The sequence below is a fragment of the Loxodonta africana genome, chromosome 3, assembly GCF_030014295.1.
Source record: "Loxodonta africana isolate mLoxAfr1 chromosome 3, mLoxAfr1.hap2, whole genome shotgun sequence".
NCBI lineage: Eukaryota > Metazoa > Chordata > Mammalia > Proboscidea > Elephantidae > Loxodonta > Loxodonta africana.
In genome coordinates this window covers 209,869,809-209,884,694 of record NC_087344.1, presented here as the reverse complement: position 1 = coordinate 209,884,694, position 14,886 = coordinate 209,869,809, and positions in this window count along the sequence as shown.

Sequence of the window (14,886 nt, the reverse complement as noted above, 5' to 3'; positions counted from 1 at the left end):
AAACACTTATCTATAATTACGCTGAATGTAAATGGACTAAATGCACCAATAAAGAGACAGAGAGTCTCGGACTGGACAAAGAAACACGATCCGTCTATATGCTGCCTACAAGAGACACACCTTAGACTTAGAGACACAAACAAACTGAAACTCAAAGGATGGAAAAAAATATATCAAGCAAACAATAAGCAAAAAAGAAGAGGAGTAGCAATATTAATTTTTGACAAAATAGACTTTAAACTTAAATCCACCACAAAGGATAAAGAAGGATACTACGTAATGATAAAAGGGACAATTGATCAGGAAGATATAACCATATTAAATATTTATGCACCCAATGACAGGGCTCCAAGATACATAAATCAAACTTTAACAGAATTGAAAAGTGAGATAGACACCTCCACAGTTATAGTAGGAGACTTCAACACACCACTTTCGGAGAAGGACAGGACATCCAGTAAAAAGCTCAACAGAGACATGGAAGACCTAATTACAACAATCAACCAACTTGACCTCATTGACTTATATAGAACTCTCCACCCAACTGCTGCAAAGTATACTTTTTTTTCTAGCGCACATGGAACATTCTCTAGAATAGACCACATATTAGGTCATAAAACAAACCTTTGCAGAATCCAAAACATCGAAATATTACAAAGCACCTTCTCAGACCACAAGGCAATAAAAGTAGAAACCAATAACAGAAAAACTAGGGAAAAGAAATCAAATACTTGGAAACTGAACAATACCCTCCTGAAAAAAGACTGCGTTATAGAAGACATTAAGGAGGGAATAAGGAAATTCATAGAATGCAACGAGAATGAAAATACTTCCTATCAAAACCTCTGGGACACAGCAAAAGCAGTGCTCAGAGGCCAATTTATATCGATAAATGCACACATACAAAAAGAAGAGCGAGCCAAAATCAGAGAACTGTCCCTACAACTTGAACAAATAGAAAGTGAGCAACAAAAGAATCCATCAGGCACCAGAAGAAAACAAATAATAAAAATTAGAGCTGAACTAAATGAATTAGAGAACGGAAAAACAATCGAAAGAATTAACAAAGCCAAAAGCTGGTTCTTTGAAAAAATTAACAAAATTGATAAGCCATTGGCTAGACTGACTAAAGAAATACCGGAAAGGAAACAAATAACCCGAATAAGAAACGAGAAGGGCCACATCACAACAGACCCAACTGAAATTAAAAGAATCATATCAGATTCTTACGAAAAATTGTACTCTAACAAATTTGAAAACCTAGAAGAAATGGCTAAATTCCTGGAAAAACACTACCTACCTAAACTAACACAATCAGAAGTAGAACAACTAAATAGACCCATAACAAAAAAAGAGATTGAAACGGTAATCAAAAAACTCCCAACAAAAAAAAGCCCTGGCCTGGATGGCTATACTGCAGAGTTCTACCAAACTTTCAGAGAAGAGTTAACACCACTACTACTAAAGGTATTTCAAGGCATAAAAAATGACGGAATACTACCCAACTCATTCTATGAAGCCACCATCTCCCTGATACCAAAACCAGGTTAAGACATCACAAAAAAAGAAAATTACAGACCTATATCCCTCATGAACATACATGCAAAAATCCTCAACAAAATTCTAGCCAATAGAATTCAACACCATATCAAAAAAATTATTCACCACGACCAAGTGGGATTTATACCAGGTATGCAAGGCTGGTTTAATATTAGAAAAACCATTAATGTAATCCACCATATAAATAAAACAAAAGACAAAAACCACATGATCTTATCAATTGATGCAGAAAAGGCGTTTGACAAAGTCCAACACCCATTTATGATAAAAACTCTCACCAAAATAGGAATTGAAGGAAAATTCCTCAACATAATAAAGGGCATCTATGCAAAGCCAACAGCCAATATCACTCTAAATGGAGAGAACCTGAAAGCATTTCCCTTGAGAACGGGAACCAGACAAGGATGCCCTTTATCACCATTCTTATTCAACATTGTGCTAGAAGTCCTAGCCAGAGCAATTAGGCTAGACAAAGAAATAAAGGGCATCCGGATTGGCAAAGAGGAAGTAAAATTATCTCTGTTTGCAGATGACATGATCTTATACACAGAAAACCCCAAGGAATCCTCCAGAAAACTACTGAACCTAATACAAGAGTTTGGCAGAGTCTCAGGTTATAAGATAAACATACAAAAATCACTTGGATTCCTCTACATCAACAAAAAGAACATCGAAGAGGAAATAACCAAATCGATACCATTCACAGTAGCCCCCAAGAAGATAAAATACTTAGGAATAAATCTTACCAAGGATGTAAAAGACCTATACAAAGAAAACTACAAAGCTCTACTACAAGAAATTAAAAAGGACATACTTAAGTGGAAAAACATACCTTGCTCATGGATAGGAAGACTTAACATAGTAAAAATGTCTATTCTACCAAAAGCCGTCTATTCATACAATGCACTTCCAATCCAAATTCCAATGTCATTTTTGAAGGTGATAGAGAAATCACCAACTTCATATGGAAGGGAAAGATGCCTCGGATAAGCAAAGCATTACTGAAAAAGAAGAAGAAAGTGGGAGGCCTCACTCTACCTGATTTCAGAACCTATTATACAGCCACAGTAGTCAAAACAGCCTGGTACTGGTACAACAACAGACACATAGACCAGTGGAACAGAATTGAGAACCCAGAGATAAATCCATCCACATATGAGCAGCTGATATTTGACAAAGGCCCAGTGTCAGTTAATTGGGAAAAAAATAGTCTTTTTAACAAATGGTGCTGTCATAACTGGATATCCACGTGCAAAAAAATGAAACAGGACCCATACCTCACACCAAGCACAAAAACTAACTCCAAGTGGATCAAAGACCTAAATATAAAGACTAAAAAATAAAAATCATGGAAGAAAAAATAGGGACAACCTTAGGAGCCCTAATACAAGGCATAAACAGAATACAAAACATTACCAAAAATGATGAAGAGAAACCAGATAACTGGGAGCTCCTAAAAATCAAACACCTATGCTCATCTAAAGACTTCACCAAAACAGTAAAAAGACCACCTACAGACTGGGAAAGAATTTTCAGCTATGACATCTCAGACCAGCGCCTGATCTCTAAAATCTATACGATTCTGTCAAAAGTCAACCACAAAAAGACAAACAACCCAATCAAGAAGTGGGCAAAGGATATGAACACACACTTCACTAAAGAAGATATTCAGGCAGCTAACAGATACATGAGAAAATGCTCTCGATCATTAGCCATTAGAGAAATGCTAATTAAAACCACGATGAGATTCCATCTCACTCCAACAAGGCTGGCATTAATCCAAAAAACACAAAATAAGAAATGCTGGAGAGGCTGCGGAGAGACTGGAACTCTTATACACTGCTGGTGGGAATGTAAAATGGTACAACCACTTGGAAATCTATCTGGCGTTATCTTAAACAGTTAGAAATAGAACTACCATACAACCCAGAAATCCCACTCCTCGGAATATACCCTAGAGAAATAAGATCCTTCACACAAACAGATATATGCACACCCATGTTTATTGCAGCTGTGTTTACAATAGCAAAAAGCTGGAAGCAACCAAGGTGTCCATCAACGGATGAACGGGTAAATAAATTGTGGTATATTCACACAATGGAATACTATGCATCGATAAAGAACAGTGACGAATCTGTGAAACATTTCATAACATGGAGGAACCTGGAAGGCATTATGCTGAGCGAAATTAGTCAGAGGCAAAAGGACAAATATTGTATAAGACCACTATTATAAGATCTTGAGAAATAGTATAAACTGAGAAGAACACATACTTTTGTGGTTACGAGGCGGGGAGGGAGGGAGGATGGGAGAGGGTTTTTTACTGATTAATTAGTAGATAAGAACTGCTTTAGGTGAAGTGATGGACAATACTCAATACGTGGAAGGTCAGCTCAACTGGACTGGACCAAAAGCAAAGAAGTTTCGGGGATGAACTGAATGCTTCAAAGGTCAGCGGAGCAATGGCGGGGGTTTGGGGACTGTGGTTTAAGGGGACTTCTAAGTCAATTGGCAAAATAATTCTATTATGAAAACATTCTGCATCCCACTGTGAAATGTGGCATCTGGGGTCTTAAATGCTAACAAGCGGCCATCTAAGATGCATCAATTGGTCTCAACCCACCTGGAGCAAAGGAGAATGAAGAACACCAAGGTCACACGACAACTAAGAGCCCAAGAAACAGAAAGGGCCACATGAACCAGAGACCTACATCATCCTGAGACCAGAAGAACTAGTTGGTGCCCGGCCACAATCGATGACTGCCCTGACAGGGAACACAACAGAGAACCCCTGAGGGAGCAAATCAGTGGGATGCAGACCCCAAATTCTCATAAAAAGACCATACTTAATGGTCTGACTGAGACTAGAGGAGTCCCGGCGGTCATGGTCCCCAAACCTTCTGTTGGCCCAGGACAGGAACCATCCCCGAAGACAACTCATCAGACATGAAAGGGACTGGACAGTGGGTAGGAGAGAGATGCTGATGAAGAGTGAGCGAATTATATCAGGTGGACACTTGAGACTGTGTTGGCATCTCCTGTCTGGAGGGGGGATGGGAGGATAGAGAGAGTTGGAAGCTGGCAAAATTGTCACGAAAGGAGAGACTGGAAGGGCTGACTCATTGGGGGAGAGCAAGCGGGAGTACGGAGTAAGGTGTATATAAACTTATATGTGACAGTCTGACTTGATTTGTAAACGTTCACTTGAAGCTCAATAAAAGTTAATAAAAAAAAAAAAAAAAACCCAGTGCCGTCGAGTCGATTCTGACTCATAGCGACATATGCATGGGAAACCTGGACAATGAATAAGGAAGAAGACCGAAAAAGAATTGACGCCTTTGAATTGTGGTGTTGGCGATGCATATTGAATATACTGGGGACTGCCAAAAGATCGAACAAATCTCTCTTAGAAGGAGTACAACCAGAATGCTCCTTAGAAGCAAGAATGCATACTTTGGACATGTTGTCAGGAGGGATCAGTCTCTGGAGAAGGACATCATGCTTGGCAAAGTACAGGGTCAGAGGAAAAGAGGAAGACCCTCAGCCAGGTCGATTGACACAGTGGCTGCAACAATGAGCTCAAGCATAAGAACGATTGTAAGGATGGCGCAGGACCGGCAGTGTTTCATCATGTTGTGCATAGAGTCGCTATGAGTCGGAACTGACTCTACAGCACCTAACAACAACAACAACAAAGGCACTTGACTGTGTCGATCATAACAAATTATGGGTAATACTGCAAAGAATGGGAATTCCAGAATACTTACTTGTGCTCATGAAGAACTTGCACTTAGATCAACAGGAAGTTTTTCAAATGGAACAAGGGGATACTGTGTGTTTTAAGTTCAGGAAATGTGTGAGTCTTGGTTGTACCCTTTCACCATACTTATTCAGTCCATATACTGAGCAAATAATCTGAGAAACTGGACTATATGGAGAAGAATGTGGCATCAGGATTGGAGGAAGACTCATTAACAATCTGCGTTATGCAGATAACAGAACCTTGCTTGCTCAAAGTGAAGAGGATTTGAAATACTTACTGATGAAGATCAAAGACTACAGCCTTCAGTATGGATTGCCCTTCAACATAAAGAAAATGAAAATCCTCACAACTGGACCAGTAAGCAACATCATGGTAAACAGAAAAAAGACTGAAGTTGTCAAGGATTTCATTCTACTTGGTTCCCAAAATCAGCACCCATGGAAGCAGCAGTCAAGAAACCAAACGACACATTGCATTGGGCAAATCTGCTGCAAAAGACCTCTTTAAAGTATTAAAAAGCAAAGATGTCACTTTAAGGACTAAGGTGTACCCGACCTAAGCCATGGTGTTCTCAATTGCCTCATATGCTTATGTGATGGTTAAGATTGTGTGTGAACTGGGCTGGGCCATGATTCTCAGTGTTTGGCAGTTGTATAATGTTGTGATGACTTTCCTGTTGAAATTTGATATGTGATTACCGTAGTGATGGGATCTGCTGAGTGGTACTGGTGGGGGTGGGGCCTGTGGTGGCTCACCACCCCCTCAGCTTTCATCTCTTTGCCTTCCACCATGTACTCCCTTTTCCTGCTCTCCTTGCAAAGGTTGTTGGCTTGTTCTGGATCCAGCAGCTGTCTCTTGTCTGACCGCTGGTTCTTGGGACCTGAGCTAGCAGCTCACCTGTCCATCTTGGGATTCGTCCATCTTCACGGCCTGCGAACAAGAGTCCTGCTCCCTGACCTGCCTATCTTGGGCTCTTGAGCCCCTGCACCTAAGTGACTCAGGAGAAACCCTGCAGTCTTGCCTGCTGACCATAGGGATTCCTCAACCATCACAACGTGTGAGCAGGATCCCTGCTCCCCAACCTGTTCATCTTGGGTTCACCAGCTTCTGTGGCTCTGTGAGTTGGGAAAGGACTCTATCCTGATCCAGGGACTTGGGATGTTCCAACCCCTACAATCATGTGAGCTCTTTTCTTAATATAAATTCATGTGTATTTTTACGCACTACTGGTTTTGCTTCTCTAGAGAACACAGCCTAAGACAATTGCTACCGAGAGCGATTCTAGGGGAACAAAATTGTAACAATGAACATTCTAAATTGGTTCTCAAGTCTAAAAAAAAAAGGTAGTGTTAAAGATGTTGATGACTCTGTTTCCAACAGTAAAGCGGGCACTGCTAATCCGTGGGCTGAGGTGGCAATACAAATAAGCAAAATATCACCACCAGTAGATCAGGCATTGGTGAAAGGCAAGACTCTGAGTGAACACATGTGTGATATCTTTCTAGAGATTTGTCAGAATGAGAAGCATAAGGAAGCTGGTGGTCAGTGGGTCCTACTTTTGATGGACGAAGTGGTGAAAGAAAGAGATGCACTCAAGGCTTCAGAGTCAAAGCTCAAGTGCTGCATAAATGACCTCAAAATTCCACTTGTGCTTTGAACGAAAGCCTTATTTCTTGTAGTGACAGAGCTGATATTGCCAAAAGCCAAATCCAGTCTCTTAGAGGGGCTGAATTACAACGCCAGCTCAACTGCCAACCTAGAGAGCTGTCTGTAGTTAAAGTGAGGGCATTGATTGGGAAGAAATCAGATCCTGAAACTTGGAATGGGGACATATGGACAGATAATCAGGAAGCTGGAGACACCAAGCCCCTAGATTGTGTTGAAGTTCCATTAACTCCTGCCGACAGAACCACTCCCATCTGAAGAAATTACTTCATGTTTGTCTGCCACACCACCCTGCCCAGAAAAACCATTAGCCCCTCCAATCCCATCTAATGAGATTAGTCCTATCCCAGCTGCCTCTAAAGAGCCCCTGCTGGAGTCATTGCCTGCGGCATCGCCTGAGGTAGATGCTTTACAAGACAATGTTGAATGTTTTCAAAACAATTCCACACTACCAATTGTGGTTTCTAGACCTATAACTAGACTTAAGTCCCAGCCAGCCTCAAAAGGGAAAGTACAAAGTATGACACAGGAGAAGGTATGCTACACTCCAAAAGAACTACTTGACTTTTCTAATATGTACAAATAGAAACCTGGGGAATATGTGTGGGAATGGCTATTAAAGGTGTGGGATAATGGTGCAAGGAACATAAAGATTGATCAGTCTGAGTTTATTTATATGGGCTCACTAAACACACATTCTTCATTCAGTATTTCAGCTCGAGAAATTAGGAAAGGATCTAATAATTTATTTCATTGGGCTGTTGAAGCATAGGTTTTGCGGTGGCCTACGAAACCAAGTTGAAGTACCAGATCTACCTTGGTGTACTGTACAAGAAGGTATCCAAAGGCTTAGGGAAATTGGCATGCCAGAGTGGATTTATCAGGTTAGAAGAATGCCCAGAGGATGCACCTTTTACTACAACTGTGAGGAACCAATTTGTGAAGGGAGCTCCAGCATCCTTGAAGACTGCTGTGATTGCTATTTTATGTAAATCGGATTTGACGGTGGGAACTGCCCTAACTGATTTAGGACATCTAGCTAAAATGGGTCTGATTGGACCCTGTAGTAGTAGGGCCCAAGTGGCTGCACTCAATTGACGAAGACAAAGTGGGCGTGATTACAGTAATGGACAGCGGAGTCAAAGCAGTAACCAGAATAGTCTGACTCGTATGGACTTATGGCTTTGGTTACTTAGTCATATTGTCCCTAGAAGTGAAATTGATGGGAAACCTACTAAATATACTTACTTGATCTGTACAAACAGATGAATTCTAGGTCAGGTGAACAGCAGTCTAATTCTAACTACCAGAATATAGAGTTACGGTCTCTCAATCAATTCCCAGACTTGAGCGAGTTTAAAAACCCACAACCCCTTGAATGAAGGGGAGGCCAGGTTCCCTTGAGGAAGGACTCTAATACAGTGCCAAAAGTTTATACTGTTGATCTCTCTCCCAGCCTTCCCCAAACGGATCTATGGCCATTTACGAAAGTGACTGTTCATTGGGGAAAGGGAAATAATCAGACTTTTCCGGGATTACTGGATACTAGCTCTGAACTGACATTAATTCTAGGAGACCCAAAACATCACTGTGGCCCACCAGTCAGAGTGCGGGCTTATGGAGGTCAGGTTATTAATGGAGTCTCAGCTCATGTCCGTCTCACAGTAGGTCCAGTGGGTCCCCGAAACCCATCCTATAGTGATTTCCCCAGTTCCAGAATGCATAATTGGAATAGATATGCTCAGCAACTGGCAGAACCCTCATATTGGATCCCTGAAAAATGAAGTAAGGGCTATTATGGTAGGAAAAGCCAAGTGGAAGCCATTGGAACTGCCCCTACCTAGGGAAATAGTAAATCAAAAGCAATACCACATTCCTGGAGGGATTGCAGAGATTACTGCTGCTACCACCATGACTTGAAGGCTGCAGAGGTGGTGATTCCCACCACATCCCCATTCAACTCTCTTATTTGGCCTGTGCAAAAAACAGATGGATCTTGGAGAATGACAGTAGGTTATCGAAAACTTAACCAGGTGATGACTCCAATTGCAGCTGCTGTTCCAGATGTAGTTTCATTGCTTGAGCAAATCTGGTATCTGGTGTGCAGCTATAATCTAGGTAATGCCTTTTTCTCCATACCTATTTCAAAGGACCAGCAGAAGCAGTTTGCCTTTAGCTGGCAAGGCCAGCAATACAGTTTCACTTGCCTACCTCTGAGCTACATGAATTCTTCAGCTCTGTGTCATAATTTAGCCCACAGGGACCTTGACTACCTTTCCCTTCCACAAGATGTCACACTGGTCCATTACGTTGATGACATTGTGCTGATTGGGCCTAGTAAGGAAGAAGCATCAATGACTCTGGACTTATTGGTAAAACATTTGCATGCTAGAGGGTGGGAAATTAATCCCACAAAAATTCAGGTGCCTTCTACCTCAGTGAAATTTCTAGGGGTCCAGTGGTGTGGGGCATGTCGAGATATTCCTTCTAAAGTGAGGGATAAGTTATTGCATCTGGCTGCCTCCATGACTGAAAACCAGGCACAGCACCTAGTGGGCTTCTTTGGATTTTGGAGGCAACATATTCTTCATTTGGTTGTGTTCCTCCAGCCTATTTATCAAGTGACTCGAAAAACTACTAGTTTTGAGTGGGGCCCAGAACAAGAGAAGGCTCTACAACAGGTTCAGGCTGCTGTGCAAGCCGCTCTGCCACTTGGGCTATATGATCCAGCTGATCCAATGGTGCTTGAAGTGTCCATGGCAGATAGAGATGCTGTTTGGAGCCTTTGGCAGGCCTCTATTGATGAATCACAGTGTGGGCCCTTAGGATTTTGAAGCAAAGCCTTGCCAATCTCTGCAGATAACTTCTCTCCTTTTGAGAAACAGCTTTTAGCTTGTTACTGGGCCTTAATAGAGACTGAATGAGCTGCCTATCATGAACTGGGTGTGGTCATAAAGTCAGACGTGCACAGCAACACTTTATCATTAAATGGAAGTGGTATATACGAGATTGGGTCAGAGCAGGACCCGAAGGCACAAGTAAGTTGCATGAGGAAGTGGCCCAAATGCCCATGGTCTCCACTCCTGTCACATTACCTTCCATCTCCCAGTCTGCACCTATGGCCTCATGGAGAGTTCCTTACGAGCAGTTGACTGAAGAAGAGAAAACTCCTGCCTGGTTTACAAATGGTTCTGTGCGTTATGCAGGTGCCACTTAAAAGTGGACAGTGGCAGCACTACAGCCCCTTTCTGGGACCTCCCTGAGGGACAGTGGTGAAGGGAAACCCTCCCAATGGGCAGAACTTTGGGCAGTGCAGCTGGTTGTTCATTTTGCTTGGAAGGAGAAATGGCCAGATGTGTGATTGTATACTGATTCATGGGCCGAGGCCAATGGTTTGGCTGGATGGTCAGGGACTTGGGAGGAACATGATTGGAAAATTGGAGACAAGGGTTTATGGGGAAGAGTTCTGTGGATAGACCTCTCTGAATGGGTCAAAGAAGTGAATATGTTTGTGTCTCACATGAATGCTCACCAAAGGGTGACCTCAGCAGAAGAGGATCTTAACAATCAAGTGGATAGGTTGACATGTTCTGTGGAAACCACTAATCCTCTTTCCCCACCCACTCCCATCATTGCCCAGTGGGCTCATGAACAAAGTGGCCATGGTGGCAGGGATGGAGGTTATGCATGGGCCCAGCAACATGGACTTCCACCAAGGCTGACCTGGCTGGAGCCACTGCTGAGTGCCCAATATGACACCATCTCTTGATGTGACCAGCCAGCAACTTGGTGGTAAGTTGATTACATTGGACCACTTCCATCATGGAAAAGGTAGCGTTTTGTCCTTACTGGAATAGACACTTTGGATATGGTTTTGCTTTCTCTGCATGCAATGCTTCTGCCAAAACTACCATCTATGGACTTATGGAATGCCTTATCCACCATCATTCCACCCCACACAGCATTGCCTCTGATCGAGGGACTCACTTCACAGCAAGCTAAGGGTGGCAGTGGGCCCATGCTCGTGGAATTCACTGGTCTTACCATGTTTCCCATCATCTTGAAGCAGCTGGCTTGATACAATGATGGAATGATCTCCTAAAGATACAATTACAGCGCTACCTAGGTGGCAATACCTTGCAGGGTTGGGGCAGTGTTCTCCAGAAAGCTGTATATGCTGTAAACCAGTGTCCAATATATACTGCTGTTTCTCCCATAGCAAGGATTCATGGGTCCAGGAATCAAGGGGTGGAAATGAGAGTGGCACCGCTCACTATTACCCCCTAGTGACCCACTGGCAAGTTTTTCGCTTCCTGTCACCATGACCTTATGCTCTGCAGGCCTAGAGGTCTTGGTTCCAAAGGGAGGACTGCTCCCACCTGGAGATACATCATTGATTCCATTGAACTGGAAGCTAAGAATGCTACCTGGCCACTTTGGGCTCCTCATGCCTCTGGATCAACAGGCAAAGAAGGGAGTTACCACACTGGCTGGTGTGCATTATCCTGATTACCAAGAGGAAATTGAATTGATATTACATAATGGAGGTAAAAAAAAGTATGTCTGGAATGCAGGAGATCCCTTAGGGCATCTTTTAGTGCTACCATGTCCTGTGATTAGTAGTCATGACAGACTCATATTGTAGTTTTCAACAATATGAGTCCGACATGACTACTAATGGCCCAGACCCTTCAGGAATGAAGGTTGGGGTTACCCCACCCAGCAAAGAACCACATCCAGCTGAGGTGCTTGCTGAGGGCAAAGGGAATACAGAATGGGTGGTGAAAGAGGATAGTTCTAAATACCAGTTACGGCCACGTGACCAGTTGCAGAAACGAGGACTGTAATTGTATTTGTATTTCTGCTTTGTATGTGTGCATCAGACTTTTTGTTTTCTTCACTTATAAAATATAAGATGTAAAAGTAGCTAGTGCATTTTTGGTTTACGTGTGTTAATTTTATCATGTTAGGTGCAAGTAATTGTGTTTATTCAGAGATTATGTACGGTTTGGAGAGATGTGTACAGATGCCAAGTTGGCAAGGGGTGGACAGTGATGGCTAAGATTATGTGCCAATTTGGTTGGGCTGTGATTCTCAGTGTTTGGGCAGTTGTATAATGTTGTGATCACTGTTGAATTTGATATGTCATCACCCCCATGATGAAATATGCTGAGTGGTACTGGCAGGGGTGGGGCCTGTGGTGGCTCACCATCTACTCAGCCTTCATCTCTCCACCTTCTACCTTCTACTTCCTTTTCCTGCTCGCCTTCCAAAGGTTGTTGGCTTGTTCTGGATCCAGCAGCTGTCTCTTGTCTGACCGCTGGTTCTTGGGACCTGAGCTAGCAGGTGACCTGTCCATCTTGGGATTCGCCAATCTTCACGGCCTGGGAGCAAGAGCCCTGCTCCCTGACCTGCCTATCTTGGGTTCGCTAGCCCCTGCAGCTAAGTGACTCAGGAGAAACCCTGCAGTCTTGCCTGCTGACCTTGGGGATTCCTCAACTGTCACAACCTGTGAGCGGGATCCCTGCTCATCTTGGGTTCACCAGTTTCTGTGGCTCCATGAATTGGAGCCACAGAACCTGATCCAAGGACTTGGGACATTCCAACCCCTATAATCACATGAGCTCTTTCCTTAATATAAATCTCTCTGTCTGTATTTATACGCATTACTGGTTTTGCTTCTTTAGAGAACCCAGCCGAAGACAGCTTGTGAAAGGTGGACAATAAATAAGGAAAACAGAAGAAAAATCGATGCTTTTAAATTGTGGTGTTGGTGAAGAATATTGAATATACCACAGACTGCCACAAGAACAAACAAATCTGTCTTGGAAGAAGCACAGCCAGAATGCTCCTTAGAAGGAAGGATGGCAAGATTTCATCTCACATACTTCAAACATGTTGCCAGGAGGGACCAGTCCCTACAGAAGGATATCACGTTTGGTAGAGTGGACGGTTGGCGAAAAAGAGGAAGACCCTCGACACAATGGATTGACACAGTGGCTACAACAATGGGCTCAAGCATAAGAACAATTGTGAGGATGGTACAGGACTGGGCAGTTTCATTCTCTTGTACATATAGTAGTTATGAGTCAGAACTGGCTTGACAACATCTAATAACAACAACAACAATCTTCAATAAGTGAGTTAGAGAACTGGAAATCCTCCAGATCCCCCAATTTTCTCTACTAGGTTAATGATGATTAACCTATTACATAGGTTGTGAGAGTGCCGGTGGGGGGCGGGGGGCGGCAGAAGAGGTGCAAAAACTCTGTGATGTCACGTATTTGATACACAATGTGGAGCCACTGGAGGGCTTTACAAAGGGGGGTGAAAAAATTGATTTATTGGTATTTCAACAAGATAGCATTTTGTAGCTTACAGAACAATTGATGTTTATATTATTGCAAATTACTGCTAGATGTAAGGGTTAACTTGTTCAAGATTTCTCTGGAAAGTTGACCTCCCAGAAAAGGAGCTGGCCTTCTTCAAACTTCCATGGAAATTCCTATGACCTACCTCTTAAGGCAATCGATACTAGTCAACCACAAGGCTTGAACTCTAGCTGCCATCATGCCTGAGGTAGGGCTGTGGCTTTCCCAGCTGTGAACCCTGGTCAGGCAAATCCTGCAGCAGGTTGCTGCATTGTACAGCTATAACCACAGACTAGGTCCACAGACAGCTCTCTGATTACAGCAGGTGATAAACAAACAAGCAAACTAACATAAACCACAGTTGCCATCAAGTCAATGCCACCTCATGGCAACCCCAGGTGTGCAGAGTAGAACTGCTTCATAGGATTTTCATGGCTATGACCTCTTAGAAGTAGATCGTCAGGCTTTTTTTTCCAGGTGCATCTGGGTGAATTTGAACCACCAACCTTTTGTTTAGTAGCAGAGCACTTAACCATTTGTGCCACCCAGGAATGAGCTGGTGCTACCCCCCCAAGCCCCGCCCCTCCAAAAAAAACAAACAAAAATTAAGCTGGAGCCAAGGTTCTACACTGTCATATTGCCATTTTACCCTGGTTTCTGGCCAAGCCAGAACATAGACTGGCACACCCCTGATCATGCAGCTTAAAAATCTCTAAGGGTCAGGGTGGCTCCCCGGAATAGAACGTCCAGCCCTGACAGCTGGTTGTGCTCTGCCCTAGAACAAATGGGCACTGGATACCTCACCTGCTACTGACCCTGCTTCTGTGCATTTTCCTCAAGGAATGCTGCTCCAGCAGCTCTGGTATGTGTGGTGCTTAGCCGTTTGCCTTTGTTTGCATGGCTGTGTTGTACGAACATGACTATAGAAATACAGATATGTACATGTATGTAACGTACAAGACTAAGAAAAGGAATATATGTGTGCCTACAACTTAGCTTAAGATGTGGGCATCTCTAATGCTATTGAAGCCCCCTAGCACCCTAGCCCAGAGATGCCCTCTTTTTATCCCTCGGGGTGATCAGTAGTCTGACCATTGTGTTTACTATTGCCTTGGAATCATACTGCTTAGTATATATTTGAACTTTATGTGGATAGTAACGTACTGTAAGTATACTTCTGAAATTTGCTTTTCATACAACACTGTATTTCTGAGATCCATTCTTTGTTCCATGGGTAGCAGTAGCCTTCAATAAGGGCAGTGATGGTTCAATGGTAGAATTCTTTCCTTCCACGTGGGAAACTCTTATCTGCTTCCCGGCCAGTGCACCTCATGTGCAGCCACCTGTGGAGGCTTGTGCGTTGCTATGATACTGAATAGGTTTCGGCAGAGCTTCCAGACTAAGATTAGGAAGAAAGGCCTGGGGATCTAGATCTAAAAATCAGGCAGTGAAAACCCTATGGATTGCAATGGTCTGATCCACAACTGATTGTGTGGATGACACAGAACTGGGCAGCATTTCATTCTG